Source organism: Schistocerca cancellata, chromosome 3 (genome assembly GCF_023864275.1).
Source record: "Schistocerca cancellata isolate TAMUIC-IGC-003103 chromosome 3, iqSchCanc2.1, whole genome shotgun sequence".
In the NCBI taxonomy this organism is placed as follows: domain Eukaryota; kingdom Metazoa; phylum Arthropoda; class Insecta; order Orthoptera; family Acrididae; genus Schistocerca; species Schistocerca cancellata.
Window position 1 is genome coordinate 424374739 of NC_064628.1, and position 23828 is coordinate 424398566.

At 43.1% G+C, this 23828-nt stretch overlaps 1 protein-coding gene across 1 annotated transcript in view; it reads right to left on the reverse strand.

The window, feature by feature from the left end:
- The window catches only part of LOC126176352 (UNC93-like protein), a 399900-nt gene that overhangs the window by 371509 nt on the left and 4563 nt on the right, over window positions 1-23828 (reverse strand). The gene's annotated exons all lie outside the window — the stretch shown is intronic.

Here is a 23828-nt window from a genome sequence, read left to right on the forward strand (position 1 = left end):
TACAGCTGCTGTTATGCGATGCCTCAGTTCATTAATAGTTGTTGGTAGCGGAGGAACATAAACAGAGTCTTTTATAAACCACCCACAAGAAATAATCACATACAGTCCTTGGAGGCTAGTAATGTAAGGCTGAAACATTTACTCCAGTGTGACCAATTCATCGTTCAGTAATCCTTTGTTTTAAAATTCCTTGCTCTTCCAGATGCCAGTGTGGTGCCCCATATCACTGGTAAATGAAAACTTTCGAATCAGTCTCCAACTGTGGGAAAAGAAAGTTGTCAAGCATATCGAGATATGTGCTCCCTGTAACAGCCTTCTCGGCAATGAAAAATGGACCATACATTATGGAGACCCCTCTCAAGTTGTACAACTTAATGTGGTTTTTCCGTACTCCATATTCTCACATTATGACGGTTCACCTTTCCATTTAAATGAAATGTTGCCTCGTCACTAAGCGTGGAAGAAAACTGTCACCTTGCACCCTGACAAGAACAAAATTACAGAACTCCACACGTAGTTTTTTGTCACCTTCACGAAGAGCTTGCAGTAGCTGAATTTTGTATGGTTTCATGTGTGAACGTCGATGCAACACACCACAGGCGGGCATCAGGGGCATGTTGTGCTGTCGGGCTGCACGGCGAACGGATTTCTGAAGACTCCTTGTGAAACTATGGCGGGTGCGTTCGACGCCTGTCATACACTCTGGGACGGCCCGACGATTTGTCTCTACAGAAACAACCTGTTTCTCGGAATTGTTCATGACATCGTCTAATGCTGTGTGCTGTAGGAGGATCCACACCATACCTAGTACGGAAGACACGCTGAAAAGTCATTACTGACACGCACTGCGCAAAACGTAGAACACAGAACGCTTTCTGTTGTCCCGACACAATTTTTAGAAGAACTGAAGTAGGCGCACACTGCTTCTACCTAGCGGGAACCATGTAAAACCCGAGAGTTTGCTCTTCCCAACAGTACATTTTTGACGCTCATGATGATGATGATGATGATGATGTTTGGTTTGTGGGGCGCTCAACAGCGTGGTTATCAGCGCCCGTACAATTACCCAATCTTTGCTCAGTCCAATTGCGCCACTTTCCTGGATGATGATGAAATGATGAGGACAACACAAACACCCAGTCATTGACGCTCATATCTCAAATAACACAACATTTGGCACTTTTTTTTGGTCGGATGATTCTTTTTGATGCACCTTCTATTTGCGGCCTTCCCACCGTGGTGGCCTCATGGCTTTAGAATTACGAGTACGACTTTAGCCTGATTGTGAGATCGGTGATTACTGTCGTTCATCGACCACTTCTTACAGGTATGGTGAGTCGATATGTTCTGCCAGACGTTGTTTCTCCCTTGTTAGAGAAATTGGTTTGATTGGACATAGGGTCACCTAGCTGCTACACAATGGTTTTCCGCTATATTTATGTAGGTAGAGACAAATTCCTTCCTTGTTTCTAACCAATCAGGTCTCGCGCACTCATGTTGGTCATCAACTGTGGTTTTCATGCTTCCACTCTTTTCGCGACGTGCCGAGTGTTCCCTCCCCTCCGACGGTTTTGAAACCCCGCCACATACCGTGGTGTTGCTCTGAAGTCCTGCTGCCTGGTGGCTGCTAGCGCAAACTGTGGCGTACAGCGCCAGACACGTGGTCTTCCCTCTCGTGACGGCGAGCTGTGTGGAAATAGTCAGCAGTATGGACCACCTCTAGCGATTGTGTTATCGGTATTCTTCCTTGTGTTGCTGAGGCGTGCAATCACGGATGTAGAAGTTCTTGTCCCAGGTTTCCGGCCGCGCCGTTACGGGCAGCAGAGCCCAGTTGCGTTCTGTTAAGTGCTCTTTTATGAGCGAAGCGGTCTGATCATTGTCCTCTTTGTTTTTCTTGTTACTATGTCGCGAACTGACTGAGAATCATTTACAGTTCCTGCATTCCACCAGCTGTAGTAAGTGTTTCGTGTTGCTGTTCAAATGGTGCAAATGGCTCTGAGCACTATGGAACTTAATTTCTGAGGTCATCAGTCCCCTACAACTTAGAACTACTTAAACGTAACTAACCTAAGGACATCACACACACCCATGCCTGATGCAGGATTCGAACCTGCGACCGTAGCGGTCGCGCGGTTCCAGACTGTAGCGCCTACAACCGCTCGGCCACTCTGGCCGGCCGTGTTGCTGTCCCCAGCATGCTGATGCCTGCGTGGTTTCGCATCGTGTTGGAAATTTATGTTGGCTCCTCTGTGAGTGTTTGTGATGTTGTGTAGGTGTGGATTAGGACAGAGATGTTTTTCACATGCGAACCGTATGAAGAATTACAGGATCAGTAAGCATTTATTGGTCGGAGGTTGTCTAGCTGTCAAAGTGTGCGTTCTCGGTTGGTTTAGGCGTCGCATCTTGGATACTGCTTTTGGTTCGCTTTGCGAGGTTTGCTCAGGGACTTGCGGTTGCTAATGGAACAGTGACGTTCGGTGCTTACTTGCCGGTGCTTCGTACTGTCACCTGTATTTATTGGTTTCTCCGGTCGTGGAATCGTGCTGTAAGTGGCAGTGTAGCAATGATTGTACATTGCTAAAGTCAGCCTAGTCATGCACAATGAAATCTGCTCCGAGTTAGCTACTACGCAATATGCTGCTGAAAGGGAAAGCGCCTGTGTTGTCATTCTTTTCTCGGCTGTCACATGACTTGCTAACTTAAGGTAGGTGCTTGGCGACGGCTGTGGCCGAGAGAGAGTTAAATTCCGTTGCCCGTGTGGCATTAACGTTTCTAACTTGTTGATTGCCGGTTTATTCGATGAATATCTGTGCCCCTAGTTACGTTGTCGATTCGTGCTGCTCTGTCTTACCTTCAGGGCTGTACGCCGTTCTGCTCTAACTTCTACATTGAAGACACGTCTGCGCATTTAAGCACCTACCATGTGCTGATCAGTTTGCCTTCAGTTTCATGTTCAGTCTTGCTAGGATGTAAGCAACGACGTGTTTGTTACCTGCGTTATGTGAACCTTTCGTAGTTTGTGTCCGTTTATCGTGTCCACATCCCCAGATTTTATTATGTCGTCGCTTGCGGTGTGCAACAGCGGACGTGGGTTCCTTGTGAAGTTATGTGCTGTCCTATCCGGGTGTCCTGGGTTCCCGCAGCAAAATCGTAGTGTGAACGGTTCCTAATTCTTTCTGACGAATTAGCTCAGTACGCTGGCTATCAGGAGGGATACAGTCACATGACTCTGATATAATGCTAGTGGTTGGAGTAGTAAATGTTTAGTGATAAATACGCTTTCTCGCTGTTCAGTCTGGAAATGTGGATTAAGCAACGGCTAATGCCGATTAGTGTAAGAGAATAACCACTCCACAACATCATTTTGTAATAGATACATACTGGCTTAGTATAGGTCACGTTAATTTATTAGTAATCATTTCAGACAAGTAGGCTGGGGTAAGCTTAGAGTGGGCGCTACTGTTTATTAATGTGTAGCCAACTGTATTACTGACTGATCAGTCCACTGTTGTACTGCCGGTTCATAGTGTCCAACGGACAATATATTTCAGCGATTAGACATGCCGCCATCGTCAGGAACTTCTGAGGGCGTGTGGCCGACTTTATCCCCTCCACCCGCGGGCATTTCCCTCGGCGGACCTCGCCCACGGCCAAGCGTAGATGGTCGCTGATTTGCTAGCGTCGGCGTCTGCTCTAGGTGCTCTGGTGGCCCTGGTCGCAGATCGTTTTCTTAGCTGAGAGTCTTCTTAGTTCTCAGTCCAAGTTCCCAAGCCGTGCTACGGTTATGGCCGCGCGAATTTCTATGACATCTTTTAACGACGCTGTCCCAGTATTTGGAATTTTGTGCCAATATCCCGGTTGAGGACCAATTGGATGAAAATCAGTGTGGGTTTAGGCCTCTTAGAGGGTGTCAGGACCAGATCTTTAGCTTACGGCAAATAATGGAGAAGTGTTATGAATGGAACAGGGAATTGTATCTACGCTTTATAGATCTAGAAAAGGCATGTGACCGGGTTCCTAGGAGGAAGTTATTGTCTGTTCTACAAGATTATGGAATAAGAGGCAAACTTTTGCAAGCAATTAAATGTCTTTACATGGATAGTCAGGCAGCAGTTAGAGTTGACGGTAAATTGAGTTCATGGTTCAGAGTAGTTTCAGGGGAAAGACAAGGCTGCAACCTGTCCCCACAGTTGTTCATATTATTCATGGATCATATGTTGAAAACAATAGACTGGCTGGGTGAGATTAAGATATGTGAACACAAAATAAGCAGTCTTGCATATGCGGATGAATTAGTTGTGATGGCAGATTCGATTGAAAGTTTGCAAAGTAATATTTCAGAGCTAGATCAGAAATGTAAGGACTATGGTATGAAGATTAGCATCTCCAAAACGAAAGTAATGTCAGTGGGAAAGAAATATAAACGGATTGAGTGCCAAATAGGAGGAACAAAGTTAGAACAGGTGGACGGTTTCAAGTACTTAGGATGCATATTCTCACAGGCTGGCAACATAGTGAAAGAACTGGAAGCGAGGTGTAGCAAAGCTAATGTAGTGAGCGCTCAGCTACGATCTACTCTCTTCTGCAAGAAGGAAGTCAGTACCAAGACTAAGTTATCTGTGCACCGTTCAATCTTTCGACCAACTTTGTTGTATGGGAGCGAAAGCTGGGTGGATTCAGGTTACCTTATCAACAAGGTTGAGGTTACGGATATGAAAGTAGCTAGGATGATTGCAGGTACTAGTAGATGGGAACAATGGCAGGAGGGTGTCCACAATGAGGAAATCAAAGAAAAACTGGGAATGAACTCTATAGATGTAGCAGTCAGGGCGAACAGGCTTAGATGGTGGGGTCATGTTACACGCATGAGAGAAGCAAGGTTACCCAAGAGACTCATGGGTTCACCAGTAGAGGGTAGGAGGAGTCGTGGCAGACCGAGGAGAAGGTACCTGGATTCGGTTAAGAATGATTTTGAAGTAATAGGTTTAACATCAGAAGAGGCACCAATGTTAGCACTGAATAGGGGATCATTAAGGAACTGTATAAGGGGGGCTATGCTCCAGACTGAACGCTGAAAGGCATAATCAGTCTTAAATGATGATGATGATGATGATGATGATATCCCGGTACATTCGCACTCCAGCGCTTGGTTCCTGGACAACAGTGCTCTGCGACCGCTGACTTGTTGCGATACATCAGTCGAGTGTGTCTCTTGTGTTCTCGGCGACTATCTTCGACGGTACGCACTGTCTATCCAATACGTCTTTCTACATCGACGCGGAATATGGTATACGCCAGCTTTTGCTGAAACAGAGATCATCTTCGATACTTCGCAGTAATTCTCGTATTTTATTGGGTGGACAAAAGATAGCTTTTATTCGGTGCTTGGTCAATATGCGTCCTACTTCTCCTGATAGCGCTCCAGCGTACGGTACGGTATAAAGGCAGCGGACGCTCCCTCCGTGGCTTTCACACTTGTACTGTCCGCCCCCGGTAGCTGAGTGGTCAGCGCGACAGACTGTCAATCCAAAGGGCCCGGGTTCGATTCCCGGCTGGGTCGGAGATTTTCTCTGCTCAGGGACTGGGTGTTGTGTTGTCCTAATCGTCATCATTTCATCCCCATCGGCGCGCAAGTCGCCGAAGTGGCGTCAAATCGAAAGACTTGCACCAGGCGAACGGTCTACCCGACGGGAGACCCTCGTCACACGACATTTCATTTATTACAGTTGTACAGTTGTACTGCTGTGGTGGGGCGGAGAGTGCACTAATGTCGTTATGGGTACCAGTTCTTTTCGGAATACAATTCAGTTGTGTTCCAGCTGCTCGGGCAGCCTATCTGCGTCTGAGACGGTGCGCGCCCTGTGCTTGTATTGAGGTGTGGCGCCTTATATAGCTCCTGTCGAGAGCCTGTGTATCAGGAGAAATGCGTGCCCAGTGACAGATGGTCTGAAGGGGGTTCATCGAGTACGTAGTTCTTATTTTCATCTGCTAGAGGAAGGTAGCGGACAGGACTAAACAGAAATAACTGTTATGTAGTTAAGAATTTTGAGCACCAGAATCCAGTAGTGCACAGAGACAATCAAGAAACAGGTCAAGATAATGTTTTTTTGAACTGTTCTGTTTATTTCTTGAAGGATTTTTTGTTTATTTATGTTTGTACAGTTTCGTATATGGTTTTATTAGTAAGAATGATGGGTGAATGTGGTTTAAAATACATATGTAGATCATTGTTCTATTGATGAATGCTATATGAACTGGTGTGAGAAAGTTTTAAGACAATGTGACAGCAGACGACGGAGAATTTTGTATCATAATATGTTAAGTACATTTATGGTAAAAAGAAAGGTAATTCCAGTGCAAATGAAAATAGTTCATAACGTAAAGTAAAAACAAAATATCAGAATATTAAATATTTATGTCGCTAAAAAGTTCAGTTCAAAATTGTCATTTGTTGATTGGTTAGTCATGAAAAGCGCAGACTAAAGCGGGAGAATAATGTTTTTCTATTGGCCTCGAAGAAAATTGACCAGTCGCAACGGACTATTCTTAGCGCGTCTTCTCTCTTGGAGATGTAGAATGTTTACATCAGTATAAGGAGTCGGAGCCCAACCTTTCAATGGTAAGGTCGTGTGTAGTATGAGATTTTAGTTGTGCTACATGTTTCAAAAGTGTTTTAAAGTGAAGGCATATTTATTCCTGTTTTTTTTCATTCAAAATTAAGACTTTTTTCCCCATTCTTAGAATAGTTACGTTGTATGGAGCATCGTGCGAGTTGCAGTACGGTAGGTTTGCGCGGCTTTCCTAACGGTGATCTGCTGCAACGAGTTCAGATAGGTGCAGGTCATGGACGAACGTAACTGCGTCGCCGCAGTATATCTACATAATTCTCTATTTTCCAAACTCGTACATCGCGCGGAAAAAAGAACATCTATATCTTAACGCGCCAGCTCTGATTTCCCTTATTCTATCATGATGATCATATCTTCCTACGTAAGTAAGCCTCGACAAAATATTTACGTATTTGGAGGAGAAAATTGGTGATTGAAAAATCGTGAGAAAATTCTGCCGCGACGAAAACCGCCTTCGTTTTAATGATGTTCACCCGAAAACTTGTATCACTTCAGTGACACTTTCTCCTATTTCGCGATAGAACAAAACTTGCTGCACTTCTTCGAACTTTCTCGATTTACTCCATCAATCCGACAAGGTAATGATCCCACACCGCGCAGCAGTATTCTAAAAGAGGACGGACAAGCGTAGTTTACGCAGTCTCTTTATTAGATCTATTAGATTTTCTAATTGTCCTGCCAATAAAACGCAGTCTTCGGTTAGCGTTCCCCACAACATTTTCTGTCTGTCCAATTTAAGTTGTTCGTAATTGTAATTCGTAGGTATTTATTCGAATTTGTGGCCTTTAGATATGTCTGATTCATCGTGTAACCGAAGTTTAAGGGCTTCCTTTTAGAACTCATGTGGATGGCACCACACTTCTCGTTATTTGGGGTCAGTTGCAAATTTTTTCACCATACAGGTATCTTTCCTAAATCGTTTTGCAATCCATCTTCTGATGACTACTACATGGTAAACGACAGCATCATCTGCAAACAACCTACGACGGCTGCTCAGATTGTCTCCTAAATAGTTTATATGAATAAGAAACAGCTAAGCGCTTATAATACTACTGTGGGAAGACTAGAAATCACATCTGTTTTACTCGATGACTTTCCGTCAGTTACTACGAAGTGTGACCTTTCTGACAGGAATTCACAAATCCAGTCACATAACTAAGACGATATTCCATAAGCACGCAATTTCACTACAGGCCGTTTGTGTTGAAAATGCAGTTTGGAAACCTAGAAATACGCAATCAATTTGAAATCCCTTGTCAATAGTACTCAACACTTCCTGCGAATAAAGAGCTAGTTTTTTTCACAAGAACGATGTTTTCTAAATCCGTCTTGACCGTGTCAATAGACCGTTCTCTTCGACGTAATTCATAATGCTCAACCACAATATATGTTCCAAAATCCTGCTGCATATCGACGTTAATGATATGGAGCTGTAATTTAGTGGATTACTCCTACTACCTTTCTTGAATATTGGTGTGATTTGTGTAATTTTCCAGTTTTTGAGTACGGATCTTTCGTCGAGCGAACGGTTGTATATGGTTGTATGTATGGAGCTGTTGTATGAGCATACTCTCAAAGGAACCTAACTGGTATACAGCCTTGACTGGAAAACTTGCTTTTATTACTTGATTTTAAGTTGCTTCACTACTCCGAGGATATCTACTTTTAAGTTACTTATGATGGCAGCTGTTCTTGTTTCGAATTCTGGAACACTTACTTCGTCTTCTTTCATGAAGGAATTTCGGAAGACTGTGTTTGGCAACGCTTCTATGGCAGCACAGTGGTGTAAGCCGACCGCGCACTCTCAGCTCAGTTCGTCAGCGCATTTCACTGTGGCGACGAAATGTTGCGACCGTTGAACACTATGAACCGGCAGTACACCCGTGGACTGTTCGATTGACAAATATGCCGGAGGGAACTGAAGAATCAAACTGCAGTACTAACTGTTGTATAAGTGACTTTGCTAAGGCCAAGGTGCTTTCGTAATGGTAGTGCCTTTTCCATTTTATATTTTTAGAGGACTGACACTTTTAGGTCTGTATTGAACGATATTTCAGTGTACTTTTTTAAAGTTGAATATTGTTTGAAGGGATGTTTTTATTCGATGATCTGTTTGAATATCTTCAGCCAGTGCTGTTATTTGGTCTGAGACCACATAGGCTACACAGGTCTCTGTTCAAGCACGCCCACTTTCCATTGGTCGGATATCTTCAGCACACGAGGTTCGCGCCTCATCGTGCCTACCGATGTCGCGCTGGCCGGGTCTTCTCATCTGGCAGCCTGGTTCCCAACAACTTCGTCGGGTGGTCCAAATTGACATCGTATCACAAAATTTATAATGACATCTGAGTCGAGCTGGGAATATGAAAAATAAACTTTTCAGCCCAACCATCCTCAGTCGCAAAAATCCGTTTGTTCCACAAACCACCCACGCTGCCGCGACATCCTGTGTCAACTGTATCCTGTATGGACAGTAGGTAACCACAGTACAGGTTTCTAGCTGACGTCACCATTATCCATTTCGATGTACTTAACCTTTCTTCTTGCAGTAATTGAAATATCAAAACAAAATATTCCGTAGCAAAAGACGGTTAATCTTTGTTCCAATCTTCACGTTATAAATAACTGAAGCAGCGAGTAGAGAAAAATGGCGCCCACTAACAACATGGAGTTCCAGGTCACACGGGCGTTACATTGTACAAGCGGTTTGACGTAATCGTACCCGTTAAAGTACCGAATGGAGCGGTCCAGTTAAATCGCTATGACGCTCGATGAAGCGCAGGGCGTCTGCCTGTGAAGTACCGCGAAGGATGTGTGCGCAGAGCCCGTCAGAGATGTGCAAACGCTGATGCAACACATTCCTGTTACTTGAACCACCAGTCAGGTGTAGGCTGGAGAATTTCCACTAGCGCGGTTGCCCCCGATGTGGCGTGCGGGTAGTGGTCCTGTTGTAAATCTTTTGTACTCGTTAGTGAGTGGCGAATACTAGACGAGTCCCAAAGTGCCGATTCGGTATTTCCTAAAAAGTTTCGTTACTCGCATGTCGCCATACTGCAAGCAAATTCGAGGTCGATTCGTTCGTGTCTCACCACTTTGTCTCAGTGGGTCGTGTGAATAATTAGTGAAGACGCGAAGCACGCTGTTCGTGCCGCACTCGGAACAGGACGGTAGTTTACGGTAGCGGTATGGAGTAACGACTACGTATCCCATTTAGTTATTGTTGATGTCGGCTTAGTCGGTAACAAATAACGACATGGTTAACGTTGCTACTGTCGACTCGGGACGAATGGTAGCGATATACAGTAACGACTACAGTTGATGCATCATTTCTTTAATCTTCGTGTGTTTATTTACTGCTGTGAGTTCCCTCTCGCCATGTACGCCCCTGGCTACCAAATCAAGGCCGTAATCTGGGTTAATTCGTCCATTTCATATGACAAACAAAATCTCGAAACTTCACTCTCGTTTCTTTTTTGCATCCTGTAAACAGCAACAGTGTTGATACGGTAATAATATGGTTTTATTAAGCTAGAGGTATTAATGAACCTGATTTAACAACTATGTAGTGTATATAGACAATGAGGCATCATGGAAGAAACTGTACATTCGAGGGTTGAATGAAAAGTAATGCCTCCACCTTCGTTACGTGGGTTTGCATGGGAATATTTTAATAAATCAAAAGCAGAAATAATCCTTAGAATGTGATCTTTAATTACCAATATTCACTTTTCCACATAATCACCAGCCAATTGGATACATTTCTGCCAACGATGAACAAGTTTTCTGAAGCCGTCACGGAAGAAGTCGACACACTACTTCTGCAACCACAGTCTCACAGTTCTTTCAACGTCTTCATCAGAAGCGTAATGATGTCGCAGCAGATCGTCTTTCATTATCGGGAACAGATGGAAGTCAGATGGTGCTAAATGTGGACTGTATGGAGGATGTCGTACGGTGGTGAGATTCAGTCTCTGAAGATCTGCTTTGGCTGCACGTAAAGTTTGTGGTTTGGCATTGTCATCCTGCAGGAAAACTTACTCGCCCAACGACGCACAGTACTCACATCAACAGAATCACCATAAACTGCTTTCATTCTCTGATGAATCCCCTATGGGGTGACACCTCTGCGCAGGGTTCCATACTTTACACTGTAACAACACATCCGTTCAATGCTAAGGCTTCCCGCCAACTGGAGCTGTAGAGAAGAGGCTATGGAAAAAGCCAGTACCTGCTGCATACCAATGCTGCCAACTGTTGAAGAGTTATGAAGGTGGAGGCATTACGTTTCAGTCAACCCTCGTATTTACGCAACGGATAAGGACGTCACAGTTCGTGCTGGCACTGATACGTTCCCTCAACAGTAGCAATTTGCTTTCAAAAACTTTTCTTCTGAAGACAAATGTATAAGAATAATCGTTGAACCTTCTGGAACTGGAAGGTACTGGGAAGTGAACTGCTTGAGCTCATGGTAAAATTCAGCATATGCACGGTCCAGTCACATTAATGTGATCACTGCCTATATTCGACGTCAGCGTGCAATAACCCCTTATAGACGGCAAGTGGCAGCATTAGCAGTGACAGTATAAGAAGCGAATCGAGGGACAAGGAAAACAGTTCAGTGTTTGTCGTAATGCGGAAACGGAGTGATTGTTCTGACGTCCAAATGGGCATGTTATTAGCTTCTGGAAAAAGGCTGGAGGCATTTCCGAAACGGCTAAGTTTGTAAACTGTTCGCGTGCCGCCGTGGCTGAAATATAGCCCGCACGGCAAAATGGCGCTATGCAAGAAAGGCGCCGAGGCAGCTATTATACACCACGGGCGATAGATCGAAGGGGTGAACGACGGCTACGGAGCTGTGCCCGGGCGTAAAGACGTGGAACTAGCGAGCAACTGGGTGAACCAAGCGGCTACCAACACTATCTCCTCTATGACCGTTGCTGCGTGTAGGCTTTCGCTGCAGGCATGTTGACCGCTGTTCATCGTCGAGGAAGGCTGGAAATTTCTCGGCAGTACCGCAGCTGAATGTCCAGTGAGTGGCCACAGGTGCCCTTTTCAGATGAATCACGTTTCCTGCTCTATCGGACCGATAGCCTTGTGCATTTACGGCCCTGCAGTAATCGTCTGAAGGGTCTTGGCCGGCGGAGGGAACTTTATGGTCTAAGAAATAATTTAGTGTCATTCCCCTTGTGATCTCATTAATTTGGAAGGTACAATGAATCAGCATAAGTATGCATCTATCCTTGGGGATCTTGTCTACCCGTACATGCAGTTTGTTTTTCCTCTTCACGATGGCATCTACCAGTAGGACTATTGAACACGTCACGAAGATCACAGTGTACATGCCAGGTTCGAAGATCACCCGGATGAGTTTACCGTATTCTCCTGGCCACAAAACTCCCCAGATTTAAACCCAATCAGAATCTTTGGGACCACCTCAAACGATCTCATCGCGCCATGGATCCTCAACCGAGAAACCTAGCGCAGCTGGTGACTACTCTGGAGCCGCCATGGCTCCAAATGCTTGTCGGTACCTTCCGGTACCTTCCAGAATCTCAATGACTCTAATGGTTCAAATGGCTCTGAGCGCTATGGGACTTAACATCTATGGTCATCAGTCCCCTAGAACTTAGAACTACTTAAACCTAACTAACCTAAGGACAGCACACAACACCCAGTCATCACGAGGCAGAGAAAATCCCTGACCCCGCCGGGAATCGAACCCGGGAACCCGGGCGCGGGAAGCGAGAACGCTACCGCACGACCACGAGCTGCGGACTCTCCGTGACTCTCTTCATACACGCCTTGAAGCGGTCCGCACTGCAAAATCTGGTTGTTCAAGCTTTGAACAAGTGGTCACTTTAAAGTGACTGGACATTGTACATATGAAGGTCACTGCAAATGAAATGCACATTTTTTTTAAAAATTTGTTTAAGCCTTCTTTAACTGTCCTGTATATTCCATATACCTTTGATACTTTTACTGTAAGTTGGCACATTCTTGAGAGACAAAACGTTACCCTCATTTTTCACTATAATCTTCGCCCTTTTCTATTGTCTTATGCACCTTCTAACGAAGGCTTCTATACCTGCAGGGTAGAAATGAGGACCAGCACCATTGAGCTGTTGGTTAGCAGCCTTCACAAGGAAGCCATCACATTCTACTCCAGTTACGCAATGGATTCCTCCTCCTTTTTGGAAGAGATGGTAACCATGCAGTGCCATGTCAGGGCTGCAGGGAGAACGTTCGTGTTTCCAGAATGAAATTTTCACTTGCAGCAGAGTGTACGCTGACAATAAACTTCCTGACAGGTTAAAACTGTGCGCCGAACGGAAACTCGAAGTCGGGACCTTGCCTTTCGTGTGAAAGTGCTCCACCGAATTAAATTCCCAGCACGACTCAAACTTCACAGAAGCTCTCCTGCGAAAGCTGTGACGATGGGTCGTGAGTCGTGCTTCGGTAGCTCAATCGGTAGAGCACTTGCCCGCGAAAGGCAAAGGTCCCGACTTCGAGTCTCAGTTCGGCACACAGTTTTAATCTTCCATGAAGGTTTGTGTTTCAGTATCGTTCATCCAAGCTTTTCCAATCGCCATGATTCGCGGACCCCACCTGGGGCAAACCTTTATCAACCACCTCAATATTCCACATACACGCGCTTCTCCTACTCTCACTTGGTTCTGCAGTTACTTCAATTTTATGCGTTTGACAGTCAAAATGAGACTGTCAAAACACTGCACGTTGTCAGGATTAGGTGCAGCGCTCGGTCTGCCGCTGCACGGGAGAGTCCAGTGATAATCTCCTTGCCCGAGGACTAACTCTACTGCTATCAAAAGCATCGTCCACGTATACTTCCTTCAGTATCTCGTGAACATTTTGTCGCCGTTTAATTCTCCCATAGAAATTCTATAGCAACACGATGCTTCAGACAAAGTGCAGCAGCTATCTTGATGAAGTACTACGTCAGCACGACTTGTTGAAACAGGTTTAATTAAATTTGAATAGAAACGGGAGGAATATTTTTATGATATCCGTCGATAGCAAAATTGCATGCCGAGCGGTTCTAGGCGCTTCAGTCCGGATCCGCGCTGCTGCTACGGTCGCAGGTTCGAATCCTGCCTCGCGCATGGATGTATGTGATGTCCTTAGGTTAGTTTGGTTTAAGTAGTTCTAAGTGTAGGGGACTGATGACCTAAGCTGTTAAGTTCCATAATGTTAAGAGTCACCATTTTTAACAAAATTGCAGATGAAAAGTTGGATTTTTGAGAATATGCATTTCCTTTGAAGTAACCATCTTGAAAAGGGTAGGGCTATAGCCTATGGGAGAGGTGAAAGAAGCTATAACTAACAGAAAAATCAGTTGGTGATCGGAGTGTGGGGTGTACCCACTGCGCCACAATTAAACAGAGCACTGGATGTATTGCACTGTGATACTGAACCGTACTTGCGATTCAGTCCATAAAATACTGCCATGGAACGGTTTACATCCCGTCATATTATTGTAACAAATTGTGTAACAAAATTACAACTTTTCAATGGCCGATGGCTACATACAGCATATTACGCTGCACACAAACATTAATACAAAAACCACCAAATAAGATACTGCACCTCAAAAACTGTGAAAGCGATCAGGGCGTGTTCCGCTTGTTCTCCATCAGCCAGTCATAACGCAGAGATTATGGCGTGTCTGTGGGCAGACGTGATTAGTAATGAAAGTAACGATTAACGAATATTTTGTAACGAGTTGCTTATTCGATAGAATTACGTAAGGTCTGAGTTTAAATCGATACTTTGATAATCCCAGAGCGTAGTTACCTCTGACATCGTGGACGCTAATTGGACAACTACCTTGAGGTGACGTGGTATCTTGTCGTCTAGTGATATATACTGTGTACGGTGTTACGTAATAAGAATAGAGCGGCCTCTTTTTAAGAAAACCAAACATTTATGTACTTCATCAGCCGTTGTTTGTCCTTGGTCATCTTCAAAAACCATCTCTAGCCGTTTCACACTATTCTTTAAAATCACCCTATACTACGTTTGGTGAGCAAGAGCCTAAGAGGGAAAATTTTGAAGGTTGTCGGGAGATAATTCCCGTGTGTTGTGATATCAGGGACATGTGGTCTCCAGTGGGTTTTTAAAAAGTATTTATCTTTGTATATCTGTATTTGCGCTGAAAATATCTACACAGCAGAGCAACTGTCGATGGTATGCAATGCGTGTGTAGTTTGGACGCAAATTTGTTCCAATCACTCGCGTTCCTTGCTGTTAAAGACAATGATGCATTCACTACTTTTCGGTTCTGTTTCTGGTTTGTTTTTCCGTCAGTGTTGGTTTTACATTAACAAGGTTATGCAACGGTATGGTTAGGTTCACTCACGAAGAAGTAGTCGATGTGCATCTCATGTATGAGTTCACGACATGCAAAGAAAGACCAGCACAACGGCAACTGAGCTGTTTTCACAGCAACGGCGATCACTTCACAGTGCTTTAAATGCGGACTGGCAGTTGTTGCATTGATCTGTGTTTTGTACATTTTGGTGACATACATTATTGGCTTTCCAACTGTCGTGTTGTAGGCATTCCCACTGTTGTGGAGGTATTTTCGCAGCAACAAAGCTAAAAAAATGAATCATTATTCCATAATTGCTCTGTAAGGAGTCACCGGAGGATGTGGGTCGGTTACACCAAAATACTCAAAAAATATTCTTGAACGACATGAGAATTTTTTCGGCTGGTTTCCGGTTCACCCTGTTGTAGTTAATGACAGAGGTATGAGTCACTATGCTGTTTAGCCTGCTTACGGAAGCAGTAAATAAATTTGACCCATTGAAATTCAGCCCATCTTTCGAATCTGTGACTTATTATTGGCACTATTTAATCAGTAATACGCACTGAACTACTTTGGATGCACGAAAAGATATCAAGGCATGCATGTTAATCTGTGGGGATACGTTCACACTCCACAGTGCTGTTTCTACGAGCTGCTCATGATCTGCAGAATGGCATCACACGAAGTAGAGACCTAATGTTCAGGGTCATCCTAAAAGAGCTTAGCAAAATTCGTAATGTTTATGTGAATGCTATCCATTCGTGTGGCAATGCGATGGCATTTTACAATTTTAGCTACTGACTGCATTAGCGTCAGGGTTTGGTCAACAGTATGCCTTCGACAATAATGACACCCAAATCAAGATCGAAATAAAATGCCCGAGAGCGCGTAATGTCACGGCTGTTATGTCTCTCTTAGGGACTCGAGCAACCCAGAGACAGATGAATAGTAACCGAACAATGTGCCACAGGAATGCAGTTTTAATCAGTTTGAATGAGTCTTCAAATTACCTAAAATGACAACAAACATTATTTAAATACTATGACAGTAAGTATAAAATTCAACACCGCCTTTACACAAATTTATATTTAGTACAAGCAAATGATTACTTAATGACAGTGAATAAACCACAATGCAAAGGTAACTATGTAAATTTTTTAAAGTATTCTTTGTCAAGTATTCAATTCAGGTTCAAGTGGTCACCCAGATACTGAGAGTGCAGGGTTAAAGGAATTTGTGAGCCGTTTCCTCGGACTATAATAAATATAAAATTAAAATTTTATGGGTTATTTGGCCGCGTCATATTCTCTTCTAAAATAACCGACGTTTCGACCCATCTGCTGGGATCTTCTTCAGGATGTTTCGGTGTCCATTATTGGTAGAACAGTCAGAACCAGTATCGAGTTTACAAGAGAACGCGAGACTGGTCTCTGACAGTGTCCTAGCAATAGTGGACACCGAAACATCCCGAAGAAGATCCAGACAGAGGGGTCGAAACGTCGATTATTTTAGAAGGAAATACGACGCGGCCTAACAACCCACAAGATTTTAACTTTAGCGATAACGGCCACGAAAGCCTACCGACTTAGATATAATAGAAGTCTTGTAGTCAGCACACCTCTTGCTGGGAAAAGTGAATTCTACTCGAATCTTCGAATTCGGTGTACTGTCTGTCGAGGGAGAGGCTGTTAGCTCGGGGCCGCGCGGCCTTAGCCGTGCGGTCTAGGGCGCTGCAGTCATGGACTGTGCGGCTGCTCCCGCCGAAGGTTCGAGCCTTCCCTCGGGCATGGGTGTGCGTGTTTGTCCTTAGGATAATTTAGGTTAAGTGCTGTGTAAGCTTAGGGACTGATGACCTTAGCAGTTATGTCCCATAATATTTCACACAAATTTGAACATTTTTTTGTTAGCTGGGATGGTGCCCGCCTCAGACTTCGTCACCGCTGGGGCAGCAATGCATCGATTATATTCTGCTTCCGCACTCAGTAACGAGAATATAACTTATACTTGATTAACATATCCCTCCTCATTTTGCTGATAGTTACCAAATATGTAAACTAATTTAAAGACAATAATTTACGGTTGGTTGAACCTCTTTCAGTGTTTAGCGTCCCGCAAGGCAAATTATTACTAATTTCGTCGATTTGCTTTCGACGTGGTGGCATTTTGTTTGATATGATTAGAGTAAAAATCATACAACTTTATTTTTCCTGGTAACGAAAGTGATAATTATTTGATTTGGTTTCGAGAAGTCTGCATTTTTACTTTAATTCAGAGAAACAAGGCCTACGGGCAAACGTATGTAGAACTTTTTATCGTTGTGTTTTCCGAATTATTTATGAATAATGCATCTGGTCTTTTGAATACAAAACTAAATGAACGGAGATTACGTCAACTTAGGTTAGTGATTGCTTTACTCCTGACAGTTAAAGTCCAGGAACATAAAAAAAAAGTAAGCGATCAAAACACATGGTCATTATTCACTTGTGTCTTGAGAATGAATTTTCCCCATATGTGAATAATGGGCTGCTATTTTCCTGTTTGCTAAACTACAAAGATTTCCAGCACTCTCGTTCACCACGTGTCGCAAATCTTAAAATATCAAATGTGTGGTTGAATAGAGCATAACAACGCCGATAACTGCAATGTGTCTAATCTAAATGCTCATTTAAATTTAAATATCACATTACATTCCGTTAGCTTTAGACATTCATATGGGTCAGACGCGTATTAATTTACCATCAAACCGTTACATTTGCGTTCAACGTTAGTCTCATTTGAACAAACATTAGTTTTCCCAGTTTTCCCTCATTACATGAGACTGACGACAGGAACATTTACATCTGAAGACGGCACGTAATATGGAGATATCGCTTTAAACTGGGTTTTACACAGGATGCTATCCAAGCCAGTAATCTACTTAAGAACTGTGTAGTACTTTTAACTAGCAAAATGCAACCAAAACAAAAAGTTAATCATTCAATCGGCGACATGAAAAGTGGCCAATCAAATAACAAAACTCACTCTCGATGAATTTTGCGAAACGCCAAGAGCGAGTACAAGAAGTTTTATGTAACTGAGAAAATGCAGTGCGAAGCACGTCAACGTCTGCTTGGAGGTCGCTGAGGACTACGGCTTTGAGAGTAAGCCAACAGTCATCGCCTCAGTCATTTTGTCTAGGCAGGGCAACATGTCCATAAAACAAAACGGTGACATAACTATGGAAAATGCATCCAACTCAAACACAGATTTTTCATTGCCAGTACAACATCCAAGCAGTGATAAAGAAACGAAGAACGACACCCAAGAAAAATTCTGTCTCCTAATGTTTCGTTTCTCTACGAATTATAGCTACTGCTGATTCTAGGATTAGTAGGAGTATTTGTCCGATAATTAGAAATGAAATTAGATTTGGGTAGTAACTATCGTCCAGCATAGTAACCTTGAAATAGTTATTAATTAAAATGGCATATTATTGTTTTGTTTACTTTAGTGTGTGATGGAAAGAATGTAAATGGTTCAGAATAAGTTTTATGAAGGATAACTTCATTCACCTTAGATGTGATCCAGAATAAGTTAAATGTATGGCAATAAAAGTAATATGGTAATAAAGGTCTTTATAACACATGTAACTAAAATTCTTGCAGGTGTCACACGTACACTTTTTATTTAATTCAAAACGGCGCATTCAAGTGCAGTTCTTCATTGTTGATAAAGATAACTTGTATAAATTAGATTTTAAAGCTGGTTAGTGTAATTAGTCAGTTACCTGTAAAATTAACTCATACACTGGACCTAACAAAATATTCACTGATTAAATCCGTTCCCGCTCGTGGGGATAAAGGCAAAATTATTCAGTACAAGTCTCAAGGGGAGCAGGATATCAAACGGGCCGACTTGGAACAGGAGAGGCACCACAGGACATTTTAATTTCCACTGCCTGTACTTCTACAAATAAATTCATAAAACTTTGTCAGTATGACCATGAAAGATTGGAGATTCACACTCATAGCAGTGGAAGTTCAAAAACGTAATAAAATAAATTTTCTTACATGAGAACTTTCATCATTTTTTCACTTACTATTCGCTGCATTTGTTGCTATAGATACATTTTTCTTCCTAAGTAAGAAATTCTTCGATGAATTTTGCGCAGCATAAGATCATAATTACAGATGTATGAAACTCTAGAGTTTTCCAAATCTGTTAAAAATGGCGGATAAAACTGAGATAATTAACTATAAAATTTGAGTTTCTTCTAAACATGAAGTTTAAAATGAAACAGCTCATTAACTTTTTCATAAATTAAATAAATTCTACAGTTTCATATATCTGTAGGTATAATTTGTATGCTGTGCAAAATTCATCGAAGACACTCTTACTTATGAAGGAAAGTGTACCTATAACACAAATGCAGCCAACAGCAAGTGAAAAAATGATAAATTTCACATGCAAAAAGAAATTGTTATATTTCTGAACTAGCACTGCTATGAGTGTGAATCCTGAATCCTTCCTGGTCATGCTGAGAACGTTTTATGAAATTGTTTGTAAAAGTATACATAGTGGAAATTAAAATCTTCTGTGGTGCCTCTCCTGCTCAAAGTCGGCCCGTTTGACGTCCTACCCCCCCTTAAAAAGATTAAAATTATTAGTTGGCCGGTAGCTCAGTATGCAACGCCCTCCACAATGACGTTATTGAGTATAGAGAGCGACAAGAACTGGGAAGTGTATCAAGGGTGAGATTTTCAGAGGAATCACACCGGCGTTTGCTTTTGTCTAATTAGTGATGACCCCCTTAAAACCCATCTGGATGGTCAATGGTCAGGTTGTGTAGGCAGATATTCTCCCGAATTAAAGTGCAGTAGGGGAGAGTGCTGTACCTTGAGATCAGGGTTCAATTTATAAAATTTTAGAACACACCTTTTCAACCTTACAACGCCACACCCTCCTTTCTTCCCCCACCCCCTCCCCAAATCCCCCACTCCAAAACGCACCAAAAAAATGAAGTATCACATTTGGAAACTTGTGATAACACTTAGAATGAGAAATCACTTTTTACAAATACTAGTCTGAAAGTCAGGTTCACAAATCGCAAGTTCGTATAATCAAAACAATAAAACCATAAGATTTAATGTAAACAACAGGTGCCACCGTTCACCGCAGTAGCAGTGTCACTTTGCTCCCTACTTCTGCTCGACAGATACCATCATAAGCTGACAGTCTTCATGACTGTGATGTCATGTTTTCAACTGCTGCAAGCCAGCGATGAAACACAAAGTACCTCGTCCCACGACTCTGCCCATCACATCACGTTTGTTTCCTCTGTCACGTTCACTCGTGCCGGCGCAGCAGCAAATTGCATTTATGTTGCGGTTTACTTCAGGTGTACTACTTTAAACCTTCGTGGCCGACTTGTTCCAGTCAGTTCAAATAAAATTCCATGGAAGCTACAGGAAAGCCGTTCCTGCGCATTAACAGCGAAATTAAACCCTACCTTTGGTAAAACCAAAAAAAAAAAAAAAAAAGGCTTTGAGCGCTATGGGACTTAACATCTAAGGTCATCAGTCCCTAGAACTTAGAACTACTTAAACCTAACTAACCTAAGGACATCACACACATCCAAGCCTGAGGTAGGATTCGAACCTGCGACCGTAGCGGTCGCGCGGTTCCAGACTGAAGCGCCTAGAACCGCTCGTCCACTCCCGTTGGCCCTTTGGTACAGAGTGCCTAGGAATGGACGGTGATTTCCTGTTCGAGGTTTTAGTTAAGTGACCGATTTTAAAATAATGTGAAGGAGTTCGCGTTAGTCCACCAACAGCGCTATCTTGTATCTTGCACAGTTCTTAATGTGTGAGATATGAAGTTGTGTTTGGGGCAGCATGTGTAGTTTCGAGGGCGTGCTGAAAAGAGAAGCATTCGAGTACTTTATGTGAAAATCCACGACTATTTTAAATAAAACAAACCTCACTAACATTTTAAATTTCATGCCTAGATATTTTCAGCTATCTACCACTACAGGGTTGCGAAATATAGCGTACAACATGGCAGTGCGTGAGAAACAGCGTGCTGTCATCTTGTTTCGAATGCGAGAAGTTCACCCACACATGGAGCGCTCTCGCCTTCAGCCCAACAATGCCAGACCACACAAGAGCTCTGTAACATCTGCAGCAATCCGACGCCTTGGGTTCATTATCGTCGATCGTCCTCCACGGGCCGATCCGATTTTCACCTGCTTCCAAAACTAAAAAAAAACATCATCGAGGACTTCAGTTTAATAGTGATGAAGCGGTGCAAGTAGACTTGAGGTTGACGCACAGTCAACAAAGTCAAACAGTTTTGAGTGACGGTGTCAACAAACTGGTCTCTAGTTGCAAGAAATGCTGTCGTCGCCACGGTGACTATGTTCAGGAGTAAATATGTAGTAATGAAGAAATGTTCAAATGTGTGTGAAATCTTATGGGACTTAACTGCTAAGGTCATCAGTCCCTAAGCTTACACACTACTTAAGCTAAATTATCCTAAGGACAAACACACACACCCATGCCAGAGGGAGGACTCGAACCTCCGCCGGGACCAGCCGAGAAATGAAGAATAAAGATGCAGAATTTTAGTAACGTTTGTTTTATTTAAATAGCTTTAAGAGTTTTAACGCAAAATTTAGAGGGCTTCGCTTTTCAGCAAACCCTCGTAATTTGATTTCTCAACATCTGAGTCTTGTAAAATAAATTACAGCTATTTGGAAGATATTGTGTTTCTCTGTTACGAATTTTATCACACACACCCATGTCTGTGGGTGGGCCAGCCGAGTAATGAAGAATAAAGATGCAGAATGTTAGCAACGTTTGCTTTATTTAAAAAGTCTTACGAGTTTTAACGCAAAATTTAGAAGCCATCGCTTTTCAGCAAGACCTCGAATTATGAGTTCCCCACATTTGTGTCTTGTATAATAAATTAAAGCTATTTGGAATATATTGTGTTTCTCTGTTACGAATTTTATGGCATATAAAATTCTATAGATTTTCAAAATGTAAAGAGTGGACGGTTAAGCCATACTTTATCGGTAGTGTATCATCTTGTAACCTGAAATAGAAGCAAGTCTTTAACAATGGAACATGTCATGTTTGCAGATGAACTGAATTTCTGTAATCTCTTAACAGTTTTAACTGCTTTGAAAATGAAAATTTTAGTTAGATTCTGATAACTTCTATTCCAAAATGTATTTAACTTGTAAGTGATTTCCGTGAATAAAAGTACTTCTATTTAATTTGATTACAGTTACTGACTCTAGGTGTGCAGTGGAGTAACAGCGGACCGTATAAAGCAATAAATACAGCACTGGCAACATTTTCTCGATAGCAACATTTTTAATTCAGTAGACTTGTTGTTCCTAAGTATAAGGTCATGTACTATCTTCGAACGTATTTTCACATTTTGGAAGACTATTATAATTTCAGAAAAGAAGTCAGTTGTGCAAAGGAAGACCAGCGGGATAGTTTACATTTAATGCCCGACAAACTTAGACTTGGCCATGTTCTCAGCCCCTTCTCGCTAATAGGGCGCGAGAAGCAATAATAGCGTATACTCCGTAACTGTAAGAAATGGAACAGGTCTTAATACACTGCTGTTTTTGAGCGCGAGAGCTGCCCCCCCCCCCCCCCCCCGTGCTGAAACGAAATGATCGTACGGCATTGTTAGCCGGGAGACCCCATGCGGGGTGATCGGCCGCCGAAAGTGCAAGTCCTTCTTAGCTGACGCCACTTCAGCGACTTGCGAATCAATGATGATGAAAGACACACAACACCCAGTCATCTCGAGGCAGAGAAAATCCCTGACCCTGCCGGGAACCGAACCCGGAACCCCGTGCGCGGGAAGCGAGAACGCGACCGCAAGACCACGAGCTGCGGACCCCGCCGTGCTGAGTTCCCTGTTCGCGAGCGAGCGGTATTGTTGCGGCGTGGTGAAGAGTGTGGGAAATGCACGAGCAGCATGTGGTTGCAACAACACGGGAGAAGCGCCAACTGTGAAATGGGGAAGGGTCAGTTTTGGCAGTGGTGTCATGCTGCAGCAGCGACTGCGAGTCGACGCGTGTGACATCGACAGTCTCTTTGCAACTCAAACTCAATGCGAGGAATCTTATTTCGGCGCGAAAAGCCGAGTTCGCGCAATGTTTAATTACACGAGACTGCATACTTTCAGATAGTTCAGTTTACAAAGGCACTGCAAGCCGAGAACAACGACCAAGAAGGCTGCGTGACGTAATACTACTGCACAACACGCCCGCCCGCATTCTGCTAGACTGCCAAAAAACTTGTGTAAAAACGCTACGAACTTATGCACCGAACTAATAATATGGTATAAACTGCAGCCTAATAACACGTTTATTTTCATCGCCCTTTTTTTTTACGGTTGATATACGAATCTTAGTCTGAGCAACATCGTGCACCTCCTATCATACTTTGCCCACCATCGGTTTACTGATTTCTAACATTTTTCTTACACAATCCCACCATCTACTGCGTCAGCTCTTTCACTTTTTCCTCCTCATCATCGGAAAAATGTAGCGACGAGAACATCAAAGCAGAGGCGAATGTCCGCGAAGGCATTTACCGTGACCGGTTTCCGCGTTCTCACTGCGAGATAATGTGCACCTTGAACTGGAACATGGCTGTGGCTGGTCACGTGACCAAAGTAGCTGCTCTTACGGCCGGCCCACAGTTTTCTATGTCAAGTTATATACCTGACTTTCTCTTACTGATCGGTCAAACAAAATCAGTGCAGTGGGTTTTGGGGCGCCATCGTAGCCTTCCTGTTATATACGAGGGAATGACGTAGCGTTCGAGGAAACCTGTTTCGAAATTTATTCGGGGAAATCCTCG